Raw genomic sequence first — 13,395 nt, forward strand, 5'->3', positions numbered from 1 at the left:
GTCTTTCCCTTGTCTTACCCTAGTGCACTGATGGTGAACTGATAGTGAACAAGAAGTGCACTTACTGTCAAATTTGGTCTTAACAGTCTCGAATTTTCGGATAATAAATAAAACAAAAACAATATGGCAACATTTGCAGTTCATATTCATTTTAAAAACTAAAGGTACACACATTATTACAAGAACATATGAACAGTGCGACAAATAAATTACATTCCGGCAAATCATGACTATTTTATCAATGAAATTAAATGTCAATCAGTCGCACTAATTATATCGATTAACTGCATTTAATATTGTCACTTACTCTGTATCCAATTTCATTTTTTAACTTCAAATTTTTATGTTTCATACTTACAGTATACTTATATTTGTAAACTCAAATGATATTAAATTATTTCCTCATATATATGTTAATCTAATACACGATCCATGAAAAACTATAGTAAAGAAGAGTTTCAAGAAAACTTGTTAGTTGCTGATTGGACAAGTTTTATTCTTTCTGATAACGCTTCTGAAGCTTGGGATTTTTTTTAAGAAGAAGAAGAAGAATAGTTTATTTGGATTTAAACATACAGTTCATCATCCATCAACATGATCATACATATATACAATAGTCAATATACCATTTAGTATTACATTTAGAATACATTACAAATATATACTATTACTAAGGAGAACATGCATCAAAACATATTATCAAAGGAAATATTATACTTGTATCAATGATAACAAATATTTAATTTATGAGCATATAGCATAGTTTTAAGTCTTATTTTTATGAAACATACATAATACAAAAAAAAGCAATATCAACGAAACAACAACAACACATCACTGAGTTAACAAATTAGTTCGTATTTTACGCGCACAATTTATGAAAGTCACTATTTTCAGAATTAGTGTCTCATTTCTTGTGTTTATCAACTCTAAAAATTTTATCATGTTAGGTCTTTCAATATAATATTTGGGTAAATACCGCTTGCGTATAACTTTATATTTATTACAAATGCACAAGAAGTGATACTCATCTTCTATGTCCACATTATCACATAGTTCACAGTATCTTTGATTTCTGTCAATGCGATTTCTTCCATATCGCCCAGTTTCGATTCTTAGACTGTGACATGATATTCTCATTTGTGTAAATAATTTTAACAGATAGTGGGGAATATTAATATTAAGATAAATTTCGTATTCAAAGCTAACCTTAATTTCCTTATACACATTTAATACTGAATTTTTCATTATATCATCTCTCCAGTTTTGCATATAACAATCATATAATCTTTGTTTAAAGCTTAGTAAAAATATATCTTTATCAACTAAATATGGCTGTTCCCACACCTCACCAAAACCATATATATACAACAAGTTTTTCACATTTGACAACCAGTTATTTTTGTTATTCAGTAAATCATTCAAGGAACATACATATAATGTTTTCATTATGCAATTCTCTGAACACAGCAACTTAAACCAGTACTTTATTATTCTATAATATCTATTTATGAATAGCGGGCGTCTTCCCAGTTCACCATAGATAGCAGCATTACTTGCAGACAATTTAACACCTAAAATTTGTTTGCAGAAACGCAAATGTATACGCTCAATTTCTTTGGATTTTGTAAAGCCCCAAACTTCTGATGAATAGTTGAGTATAGAGACTACAAACGCATCAAACAATTGGCATTTTGTCTTCGCTGTAAGACTAAACTCTTTTAAATTGAACAACAGCACGTTTAATGCCTTCAAGGCCTTTCCACACAATAGATGTACATTTGAATTGAATGACCCATAACAGTTAAAAATCGTTCCTAAATAATTAACGTTGTCTACAATCTCTAGAGAAGTGACACCATACATCCAGTGTTCATCATTTCGTAAACGACCGCGACGTCTAAACACAATAATATTTGTTTTATCAACATTTACTCTTAGTCCCCATCTATCACAGTATGCCTTAAGATTGTCCAAGCTGCGCTGCATGTCTTCTACTGTTTCGGCTAAAATCACCATATCGTCAGCATACAACATTAAAATAAGACTGATTTCCTCAATTGTAATTCCACTATCAATGTTTGACTGTAAATATAGTTCCAGGTCTTCTATAAAGATGGACCAGAAAAGAGGAGAACAAATATCACCTTGCTTTAAACCGACCGATATTTCGATAAAATCTGAATATTGATTGCAATGTTTAACTTTAGATCTAACAAAAGCATACATAGATCTTACAGTTCTAAGCATTTTACTATTTATTCCTATTTTAGACATCTTTAACCACAGAGCATTTCTGTTCACGCTGTCAAAACATTTCTTCATGTCCACGCATGCGCAATACAGACGACGTCCGTTATTTAGCCTTGTATCAATTAAGGATTTTAAACAAAATATGGCGTCAGTTGTTGAAAAACCCTTACGGAAACCGAACTGTGCATCCGTTACTTTGTTGTATTTCTCACACCAACTAGTCAGTCGTTTATTTATTAATGAGGAATATATTTTTGCTAAACAGCTCATAAGAGTTATTCCCCTGTAGTTGTTAGTCACCGCGTCGTCGCCCTTTTTGAAGACATGAACGATAATTCCTTCCATCCATGGTGTTGGAAAATGACCCGATGAGAAAATGAGATTAAATAGGTCTGTCATATGTCCCGCCATTATATCCCGAGATTCAATAAAATATTCATTAATAAGCTCATCCATTGATCCAGCTTTGTATCTTTTAAGGTTTCTGATCGCTTCATTTACCTCTTGTATTGTAATTTCTTCATCTAGCTCATTATATATTGGGTCATCATCAGGTAACTCTTGGTCACAGAATTGTTCACTCTCGTCATCGGTTACAATGTTTATTTCGTCGACCAAGTTTTTGAAATAGTCGTGAAATTCATTTACACTCAATGATTGTCCTTTAGATGATTTATTCTTACAAAAATACTTCCAGAACTCTTTCGGTTTCTTTGTTTTCAGGGCTTCAATTTGTCTCATTTTTTCAAATTTGTAACGTTTCTTTTTACGCTTTATCAACAGTTTATAAAGCCGTTTTTTCTCGAGTAAATTTACTCTATTAACGTCATTTCTTTCTCCGTTAAACGTATTTAACGCTACGTTGTACTCGTGTTTAGCTGTATGGCATTCGGCATCAAACCAATCTTTTGTTTTAATGACTGAAGTTGTAGCACGTACTTGGTGAATATTTACTCTCCGAGAACATGTTTTAAATAACGGGCTTGCTACATCATTAATTAGGTTAGTGAATTGTGTGGTAACATTGTCAATAGTTGTTTGCTCCGTGTTCTGTACATTACGGAAAATATTATTAAAATCTGGCAATTTTGTAATAAGATTCCTTCTGTATTCGGTTCGTTTATTACCATCCCATTGTATTCGCTTTGTTTCACTGCAAATATACTCTTCAGTTTTAATCTCCCGCACATTAAGACTAAATTCAATTATGGCATGATCTGAGAAAACGGTGAAGTCGCTGATCCTCATTGATCTTAAGATTAAACGGTCATTACATGAGCACAAAAGGTAGTCTATAACCGAGTTTCCCATATGTCCACAAAATGTATACCGGTCTGTATTTGGTATTCGTCCATTACAAATACGGAGTTCAGTTCCAATGCATAAGTCTATTAGTTGATGACCGTGATTGTTGACAGTAGTATCCATGGAAACGCGAACTTCGTGGACATCCGGTGTATAATTCGAGTTATCTAAGTCTGGATTTAGTGCATCAAAATCTATGAAATCCTTTTTAAGACCCACTCGACCGTTGACATCGCCGCCTACATATACTTTTCCAAGTTGTTTAAATTTTATTATATCAGTTTCTAGCACTTCAAATAGCTTACAATTCACTACGTTATAAGCTGGTGAACTTTCGCCCCATATGTATACAAATCCTATGTAAATGTCCTCGTCAGTCTCAAAATAACCGCTGTCAAGTCTTAACCAAATTAATGTGTAGAAATGATTTTCTACAATTTCAACACCCTTTTCTATACTCGCCTTATAATATAGAACAACCCCGCCAATATTTCTGCGCGCTCTTCTGTGCTGAAACTTTCTATAAAAATTTAGTGTCTTATAGCCCTCAATGTCTACGTTGCTATCTTTATTTGTCCAAGATTCTAATAGACATATAATATCGTATTCTGATAATATCTCACAAAATTCGTTGTTTTCTAGTTTATCATTTGTTAGTCCATTACAGTTCCATATGCCGATTTTAACATTGCCCTCGTGTGGATCCTACTCAGCAGTACCGTATTTCCCCTTCGTATAGAGCCTACCATCGACGAACAACTTATTGTATTTTATGTAAGCCTCTTTCTCGTCACTTCTTGCTTTCAGCATTATAGGCACAAGCCTCTTTCTTTGAGCAATTACCTCAGGGGGGTATTGATCGTGAATAAAAAGCCCGGTTTTCTTTGTGTCTAGATTCTTCCGGTGAGACTTTACCGTGTCTTTATCTTTTGTATTCTTAAAGACAACGCAAATGTTTCTGGGTTTTCCGTGCCTTCGCTCACCAAATCGTCGGATTCTCTCAAATTGCATCGTTTGAACTATCTCATTTGGAATGTTCATGTCTTTCTTGAAGAATTCCTGGACAGCGGATTCGGTATCTTCTGCCGTTTCGGGATTGCCTTGACTCCCTCTCTCTGCTATGCCGCCCACAATTATATTGTTTATCATTCCTTTGGCTTGAATGTCGGTTAAAGACTCTTTTAATTTGCTGTTATCCGTCTTAAGCTGAATAATTTCTCTCTGAGCGGCGTCTATGTTGAAATCATTAACATCCACTTTTTGCTCTAGCGACGCTACTGTGTCGGTCGTTTTCTGAACTCGCGAATCTAAGTCAGACCATAGTTTGTTCAATTTATTGTCAACTTCAGTAACTTTCTGCTCTAGCGTCTCTAATTTGGCTAACCTTCCATTCATTTCATCAAACTTTGTAGTGATTAATTGAACAATGTCGGCATTTGAAACATACTTTTGACCCTGATTGCCTTGACTACCTTGTTGTTGTTGTTGTTGCTGCTGCTGTTGTTGTTGGTGTTGTAGGGGGGTACCATTGTACGGAAGAAATTGTGTATTTCCTTGAGCGTGCGGTGTCAGTGGAATCTGTTGATACATCTGTGGAGTTTGCATGCACTGTTGGGGAGAGGCTATACTATTGACCATAGCCATTGGAGTGCCGGGGGTTATCTGCGCCATATTATGGAAGGCTATAGTACCGTTATCTTGATCTGTTGAACAGCCAGCTGCATAAAACACACTATTATCTAAATTGCCGTTTGCCTGCGGTGATAACCAATTTGTCAGCAAATCAGTCACTTGAGAATCGCTCACTGACCCTGGATCACTGTTTAATCCCTTGCCAGTGTCCCACTTTTTGGCTTCTTTGTTCGCTCTCGATTTTGTAAATCCACTATCACTACCTTGGCTACCTTGACTGCTATTTTTCCTTTTTGTTGGCTTTTTTCTTTTTTTCTGCTTTTTATCATTCGCCATCACATGTCCTAATTAATAATCCACTCATTTCTAATCACACCGATACAAAATTAGTTTACATCCGAGGTTGTATTCCATATTTAAATGCATAGAAAGTAACACCGAAAAAAACACGTCTTCACACTTCGACTGACTACGTTTATATTTTCAAAGGAATAATAATCTCCAAAAACCACAACTTACCCTGATTGGATGTATGCGAGTGAACACAAGCTGTGAATACGTTTTTACGTTATGCATCAATTGATGTCGTCTTTTTCATGTTTAACACTGGCACTTATTACAAATCACCAAACATCGTCTGCAAAAAAAAACGATGGTGTAACGTGCGACGTCAACAATTCCAGCAGATCCCTTCGGAGAATATAGGTATCTAGCATGTGTTTCCAGTACGGATAAAAAAATCCGACCCGAGGGCACGTGCCGCGGTAAGCCAGTAACGAGGCTTGCCGAGTTACTGGCCACGCAGGGTGCCCGAGGGTCGGATTTTTCGATCCGGACCGGAAAAACATGATTGATATTTTTTCTTGCATATCTAAATTTATCAATTTGTGGAAAAAATGACGTAGAAAACGAACTTTTGTACAATTACACCAAAAAGCGCTTGCGACGTTGTTTACTGACGTCATAGAGAATAATTTTAAATAACTAAAAATCACATTTTTTACGATTATTTATTTCGATTTGAAGTCTTGAAAACATATATATATATGATTGCGCTCTATTGAAACGGCATTATATACTTTTTATCGTTTGGCAACTCCGATTCTGCAGTTGTCAACATCCCACCACTGCCACCATTTGTAGCGTACGACTTCAAAGACGCAAGATCCCTTCAGAGAAAAGCATGCTCGACCCTGAAGGGGTCCGCTGGTCTTTATATACAGTAAATTCTCAATCCACACAGAACCCGGGATTTGACTATTTGCATATTACCAACCAAGTAAACATACGTACTATGAACGTATTTCCGTCTATAACGGAATGTTATACTATGAACCCACATCCGCCACCTACAGTGGACTGTTACAATGGTAACGTTTCCCGAATGTATGAAAAAATGTACCTAAAAAATAAATGCAGCAATCCACATAATAGCAGTATATTTATGATACAGAAGAGCAAGGGCTTTACACAAACAAGTTTCAAATGGTTTAAATAAGTCACATTAATATTTTGAAATTCAAATAACAAAGGAACGTCATTTTATTCAATAAAAGCGCTAGGCCTTCGGCCAATAATACATGTTATGAACAATGCAAATCAAATAGAACAATATATATATATATATATATATATATATACGAGGGTCAGTCGTAAAGTTCCCGGACTTTGCTTATAATAGTGATGCTGTTTACTTTAAAACCAAAATAATACAACAACACTCTCAGCCGAGTGGGAATTGATCCCATAATCTTTTGTATTGAGGCAGACACCTTTTTAAGTAAACCACTCTCACCCTGGTGGTAATTGATCCCATAACCTTTTGTATTGAGGCACACATCTATCCAAGAAAGACCACTCTCACCCTGGTGGGGATTGAGCTCATAACCTTTTGTATTGAGGCACACATCTATCCAAGTAGACCACTCTCACCCTGGTGGGAATTGATCCCATAACCTTTTGTATTGAGGCAGACACTAATACAAGTAAACCACTCTCACCCTGGTGGGAATTGATCCCATAACCTTTTGTATTGAGGCACACATCTATAGAAGTAGACCACTCTCACCCTGGTGGGGATTGAGCTCATAACCTTTTGTATTGAGGCACACATCTATCCAAGTAGACCACTCTCACCCTGGTGGGAATTGATCCCATAACCTTTTGTATTGAGGCACACATCTATCCAAGAAAGACCACTCTCACCCTGGTGGTAATTGATCCCATAACCTTTTGTATTGAGGCACACATCTATCTAAGTAAACCACTCTCACCCTGGTAGGGATTGAGCCCATCACCTTTTGTGTTGGGGCACACATCTATCCAAGTAGACCACTCTCACCCTGGTGGTAATTGATCCCATAACCTTTTGTATTGAGGCACACATCTATCCAAGAAAGACCACTCTCACCCTGGTGGGAATTGATCCCATAACCTTTTGTATTGGGGCACACATCTATAGAAGTAGACCACTCTCACCCTGGTGGGAATTGATCCCATAACCTTTTGTATTGGGGCACACATCTATCCAAGTAAACCACTCTCACCCTGGTGGTAATTGATCCCATAACCTTTTGTATTGGGGCACACATCTATAGAAGTAGACCACTCTCACCCTGGTGGGAATTGATCCCATAACCTTTTGTATTGGGGCAGACACTAATACAAGTACACCACTCTCAACCTAGTGGGGATTGAGCCCATAACCTTTTGTGTTCGGCAGACACTTATACAAGTAGACCACTCTCACCCTGTTGTGGATTGAGCCAATACCTTTTGAGTGAGAATCAGACACCTATACCAATAGACGACTCTCACCTTGGTGTGGACTGATCCCATAACCTCTTGTGTGAAAGGCAGACACCTGAAACAGTAAACCACTTTCATCCCAGTGGGGATTGAGCCCATAACTTTTGTGTGAGAGGCAGACACCTGAAACAGTAAACCACTTTCATCCCAGTGGGGATTGAGCCCATAACCTCTTGTGTGAGAGGCAGACACCTGAAACAGTAAACCACTTTCATCCCAGTGGGGATTGAGCCCATAACCTCTTGTGTGAGAGGCAGACACCTAAAACAGTAAACCACTTTCATCCCAGTGGGGATTGAGCCCATAACCTCTTGTGTGAGAGGCAGACACCTGAAACAGTAAACCACTTTCATCCCAGTGGGGATTGAGCCCATAACCTCTTGTGTGAAAGGCAGACACCTGAAACAGTAAACCACTTTCATCCCAGTGGGGATTGAGCCCATAACCTCTTGTGTGAGAGGCAGACACCTGAAACAGTAAACCACTTTCATCCCAGTGGGGATTGAGCCCATAACCTCTTGTGTGAGAGGCAGACACCTGAAACAGTAAACCACTTTCATCCCAGTGGGGATTGAGCCCATAACCTCTTGTGTGAGAGGCAGACACCTGAAACAGTAAACCACTTTCATCCCAGTGGGGATTGAGCCCATAACCTCTTGTGTGAGAGGCAGACACCTGAAACAGTAAACCACTTTCATCCCAGTGGGGATTGATCCCATAACCTCTTGTGTGAGAGGCAGACACCTGAAACAGTAAACCACTTTCATCCCAGTGGGGATTGAGCCCATAACCTCTTGTGTGAAAGGCAGACACCTGAAACAGTAAACCACTTTCATCCCAGTGGGGATTGAGCCCATAACCTCTTGTGTGAGAGGCAGACACCTGAAACAGTAAACCACTTTCATCCCAGTGGGGATTAAGCCCATAACCTCTTGTGTGAGAGGCAGACACCTGAAACAGTAAACCACTTTCATCCCAGTGGGGATTGAGCCCATAACCTCTTGTGTGAAAGGCAGACACCTGAAACAGTAAACCACTTTCATCCCAGTGGGGATTGAGCCCATAACCTCTTGTGTGAAAGGCAGACACCTGAAACAGTAAACCACTTTCATCCCAGTGGGGATTGATCCCATAACCTCTTGTGTGAAAGGCAGACACCTGAAACAGTAAACCACTTTCATCCCAGTGGGGATTGAGCCCATAACCTCTTGTGTGAGAGGCAGACACCTGAAACAGTAAACCACTTTCATCCCAGTGGGGATTGAGCCCATAACCTCTTGTGTGAGAGGCAGACACCTGAAACAGTAAACCACTTTCATCCCAGTGGGGATTGATCCCATAACCTCTTGTGTGAAAGGCAGACACCTGAAACAGTAAACCACTTTCATCCCAGTGGGGATTGATCCCATAACCTCTTGTGTGAAAGGCAGACACCTGAAACAGTAAACCACTTTCATCCCAGTGGGGATTGAGCCCATAACCTCTTGTGTGGGGACAGACACCTGAAACAGTAAACCACTTTCATCCCAGTGGGGATTGAGCCCATAACCTCTTGTGTGAGAGGCAGACACCTGAAACAGTAAACCACTTTCATCCCAGTGGGGATTGAGCCCATAACCTCTTGTTTGAAAGGCAGACACCTGAAACAGTAAACCACTTTCATCCCAGTGGGGATTGAGCCCATAACCTCTTGTGTGAAAGGCAGACACATGAAACAGTAAACCACTTTCATCCCAGTGGGGATTGAGCCCATAACCTCTTGTGTGAGAGGCAGACACCTGAAACAGTAAACCACTTTCATCCCAGTGGGGATTGAGCCCATAACCTCTTGTGTGAGAGGCAGACACCTGAAACAGTAAACCACTTTCATTCCAGTGGGGATTGAGCCCATAACCTCTTGTGTGAGAGGCAGACACCTGAAACAGTAAACCACTTTCATCCCAGTGGGGATTGAGCCCATAACCTCTTGTGTGAGAGGCAGACACCTGAAACAGTAAACCACTTTCATCCCAGTGGGGATTGAGCCCATAACCTCTTGTGTGAGAGGCAGACACCTGAAACAGTAAACCACTTTCATCCCAGTGGGGATTGAGCCCATAACCTCTTGTGTGAGAGGCAGACACCTGAAACAGTAAACCACTTTCATCCCAGTGGGGATTGAGCCCATAACCTCTTGTGTGAGAGGCAGACACCTGAAACAGTAAACCACTTTCATCCCAGTGGGGATTGATCCCATAACCTCTTGTGTGAAAGGCAGACACCTGAAACAGTAAACCACTTTCATCCCAGTGGGGATTGATCCCATAACCTCTTGTGTGAGAGGCAGACACCTGAAACAGTAAACCACTTTCATCCCAGTGGGGATTGAGCCCATAACCTCTTGTGTGAGAGGCAGACACCTGAAACAGTAAACCACTTTCATCCCAGTGGGGATTGAGCCCATAACCTCTTGTGTGAGAGGCAGACACCTGAAACAGTAAACCACTTTCATCCCAGTGGGGATTGAGCCCATAACCTCTTGTGTGAAAGGCAGACACCTGAAACAGTAAACCACTTTCATCCCAGTGGGGATTGATCCCATAACCTCTTGTGTGAAAGGCAGACACCTGAAACAGTAAACCACTTTCATCCCAGTGGGGATTGAGCCCATAACCTCTTGTGTGGGGACAGACACCTGAAACAGTAAACCACTTTCATCCCAGTGGGGATTGAGCCCATAACCTCTTGTGTGAGAGGCAGACACCTGAAACAGTAAACCACTTTCATCCCAGTGGGGATTGAGCCCATAACCTCTTGTTTGAAAGGCAGACACCTGAAACAGTAAACCACTTTCATCCCAGTGGGGATTGAGCCCATAACCTCTTGTGTGAAAGGCAGACACCTGAAACAGTAAACCACTTTCATCCCAGTGGGGATTGAGCCCATAACCTCTTGTGTGAGAGGCAGACACCTGAAACAGTAAACCACTTTCATCCCAGTGGGGATTGAGCCCATAACCTCTTGTGTGAGAGGCAGACACCTGAAACAGTAAACCACTTTCATCCCAGTGGGGATTGAGCCCATAACCTCTTGTGTGAGAGGCAGACACCTGAAACAGTAAACCACTTTCATCCCAGTGGGGATTGAGCCCATAACCTCTTGTGTGAGAGGCAGACACCTGAAACAGTAAACCACTTTCATCCCAGTGGGGATTGAGCCCATAACCTCTTGTGTGAGAGGCAGACACCTGAAACAGTAAACCACTTTCATCCCAGTGGGGATTGAGCCCATAACCTCTTGTGTGAGAGGCAGACACCTGAAACAGTAAACCACTTTCATCCCAGTGGGGATTGAGCCCATAACCTCTTGTGTGAGAGGCAGACACCTGAAACAGTAAACCACTTTCATCCCAGTGGGGATTGAGCCCATAACCTCTTGTGTGAGAGGCAGACACCTGAAACAGTAAACCATTTTCATCCCAGTGGGGATTGAGCCCATAACCTCTTGTGTGAAAGGCAGACACCTGAAACAGTAAACCACTTTCATCCCAGTGGGGATTGAGCCCATAACCTCTTGTGTGAGAGGCAGACACATATACCAATAGACCAATCTCACCTTGGTGTGGATTGAGTCCATAACCTCTTGTGTGAGAGGCAGACACATATACCAATAGACCGATCTCACCTTGGTGTGGACTGAGCCCATAACCTCTTGTGTGGGGACAAATACCTATACCATAAGACCATTCTCACCCTGGTGTGGATTGAGTGAGAGTCAGACACCTATACAAGTAGACAACTCTCTTCTTGGTGTGGATTGAGTCCATCTCCTCTTGTATTAGAGGCAGACACATTTACCAGCTTACCACTCTCACCTTCGTGGGAATTGATTCCATTACTGATTCTGTGAGAGGAAGACACCTAAACAAGGAAACAACTCTCACATTGGTTTTGATTGCGCCCATAGCCTCTTGTGTGAGAGGCAGACAACTTTACAAGTACACCATTCTCACCTTGGTGGGGATTGATCCTATAACCTCTTGTGTAAAAGGCAGACACCTTTACACGTAGACAACTCTCACCCCGGTATGGATTGATTCCATAACCTCTTGAGTTAAGGCACCTATACAAGAAGACCACTCTCACTCTAGTGGGGACTGATTCATAACCTCTTGTGTGAGAGGCAGACAACTATTCCAGTAGACCACTCTCACCTGGTGTGGATTGAACCCAAAACCTCTTGTGTGAGTGGCAGATACCTTTACCAGTAGACCACTCCCACCTGGTGTGGATTGAACCTATAACCTCTTGTGTGAGTGGCAGACACCTATGCCAGTAGACCACTCTCACCTGGTGTGGATTGAACCTATAACCTCTTGTGTGAGTGGCAGATACCTTTACCAGTAGACCACTCCCACCTGGTGTGGATTGAACCTATAACCTCTTGTGTGAGTGGCAGATACCTTTACCAGTAGACCACTCCCACCTGGTGTGGATTGAACCCAAAACCTCTTGTGTGAGTGGCAGATACCTTTACCAGTAGACCACTCCCACCTGGTGTGGATTGAACCTATAACCTCTTGTGTGAGTGGCAGATACCTTTACCAGTAGACCACTCCCACCTGGTGTGGATTGAACCTATAACCTCTTGTGTGAGTGGCAGATACCTTTACCAGTAGACCACTCTCACCTGGTGTGGATTGAACCCAAAACCTCTTGTGTGGGGACAGACACCTATGCCAGTAGACCACTCCCACCTGGTGTGGATTGAACCTATAACCTCTTGTGTGAGTGGCAGACACCTATGCCAGTAAACCACTCTCACCTGGTGGGGATTGAGCCCATCACCTCTTGTGTGAGGGACAGACACCTATGACAGTAGACCACTCTCACCTGGTTGGGATTGAGCCCATAACCTCTTGTGTGGGGACAGACACCTATACCAGTAGACCACTCTCACCCTGGTGGGGATTGAGCCCATAACCTCTTGTGTGAGAGGCAGACACCTATACCAGGAGACCACTCTCACCCTGGTGGGGATTGAGACTATAACCTCTTGTGTGAGAGGCAGACACCTATACCAGTAGACCACTCTCACCCTGGTTGGGATTGAGACTATAACCTCTTGTGTGAGTGGCAGACACCTATACCAGAAGACCACTCTCACCCTGGTTGGGATTGAGACTATAACCTCTTGTGTGGGGACAGACACCTATACCAGAAGACCACTCTCACCCTGGTTGGGATTGAGACTATAACCTCTTGTGTGGGGACAGACACCCACCTATACCAGAAGACCACTCTCACCCTGGTTGGGATTGAGACTATAACCTCTTGTGTGGGTGGCAGACACCTATACCAGGAGACCACTCTCACCCTGGTTGGGATTGAGACTATAACCTCTTGTGTGAGTGGCAGA

This window comes from Mya arenaria, chromosome 7 (genome assembly GCF_026914265.1).
Source record: "Mya arenaria isolate MELC-2E11 chromosome 7, ASM2691426v1".
NCBI lineage: Eukaryota > Metazoa > Mollusca > Bivalvia > Myida > Myidae > Mya > Mya arenaria.